This window comes from Tachysurus fulvidraco, chromosome 8 (genome assembly GCF_022655615.1).
Source record: "Tachysurus fulvidraco isolate hzauxx_2018 chromosome 8, HZAU_PFXX_2.0, whole genome shotgun sequence".
Classification (NCBI taxonomy): Eukaryota; Metazoa; Chordata; class Actinopteri; order Siluriformes; family Bagridae; genus Tachysurus; species Tachysurus fulvidraco.
In genome coordinates, this window is record NC_062525.1 from 6,318,642 (window position 1) to 6,320,422 (window position 1,781).

Genomic DNA, 1,781 nt, shown 5'->3' on the forward strand with positions numbered 1-1,781 from the left:
AGAAAAATGAGAAAAAAGTAAAAATAAAAAAAAAGCCTCAAAAAAGGCCTGCAGCTACATGTTATAAATAGTCTGACCATCTTAGCATTAACCCCATCATGTTGCAGAATCATAATATCCAATAATGCACCCAGGTTAATACACACATTAATATACACACATTTTAAGAAACACAAGGCTCTCCAACATGGCCTCACACATGTATTAACATGCGCAATAGTTGTAAAAAATATTATGAAGTTTAGGATTGTTTTTACAAATGGAACAAACCTTTTGACCTTTGAAAACTTCATATTGTTAAAATATCAGAGAGGTTTTGTACCACATGGTAATTGATGATTGACTGATGGTGAATGATGATTCCTGCTGTGTGAACATAAATAGCAACATTTCCTGAAGTTTACTAGCAGTTAAATAGCAGTTTTCCCAGTCCATCATAATGGATCTGACTTCCACGTGCTGATTGAAACTCAAACCTTTCCAGAATTGTATAGTGTTCACTTCTGTTAGTACATCGTAATATCTGAGGACTGCCAAAGAACAACTGTGCATTCATTCCACAAGACATGTAACTTCATTAACTGTCCACTTCTCAACAGGTGCTTCAGGTAAAAGCATCTCCCAAAATATTAAATTAAATGTGGTGGGGATTTTTTGCATCCTAGTATTAGTTTTCAACTTTTTCAAATACAATATATGGTCAATGATTTGTGGACACAACGCACCCATATATTGATCTTCACCAAACTATTGCCACAAAGTTGGAAGCACAAAGTTGTTTAGAATGTCTTTGTATGCTGTAGCGCTACAATTTCCCTTCATTAGAACTAAAAGGCTCAACCTGTTTCAGCATGACAATGAAGCTTCAAGAAGTCATGGTTTTGGAGACTAGTGGTTAAGGGTTGTGAGTTTGAGGTCCAAGCCCCCCAAGCTGCCACCCTTGAGAAAGTCCCTTAACCATCAATTGCTCAGTTGCATAAAATGAGTTTTAAAAATTTTAAGTCTGGATAAATGCATTTGCCAAATGCCTTAAATGTAAATGGTTTGCCAAGGATGGAGTGGAAGAACTTAACTGTCCTGCACAGAGCCCTGAATCTAACTCACCCCCAATATTCACATTTAGGATATACTGTAATACTATATCCTACACTGTTATGCTTTGTTGAAAATGTCACCCATTGCTAGTTTACTGAATTACTATAAAATAATAAAATGTTCCTCATTTTTATGTAGTACATTTTATTTTAAATAGCAGGTAACCCTGAATTTTAAGTCATGTAACAGACCTCTGGCAATAATTTGATAATATTCATCCATACTGCAATGACTTTAACAGTAATGTTTCCAAATTTCCTGTATAGGGTTATTGTTTCTATATTAATGTATATGCATATGTACAGTATATGTATATGTATTACCTATTATTATGACAAAGGTAAGAAGCAACAAATCTCCTAAAACCTATTCCACACTACAGCTTTGTCTTTAAGATGCCACATGGAATGTTTAAGTGCTTTCCAAATGGACAAACCTCTTAAGAGTGCAGAGCTCAACACAGCCTATCTAAGAAATATGGAGGCTTGTGGGACACCCTGTACTGTAGTACCCCAAATTAAGTATCTATGGAGTGTGTTATGCAGTGTATTCAGTAGAGAGCCATTTGTATTTTTGTCTCTGTCAAAACAAATCTCTGCCTGTCAATTCCTCCTTTAATAATTAAAATGATAAAAAAATTGAATAAAATAATAACAAATAAAGATAATTAACAGAACTATGGGAAG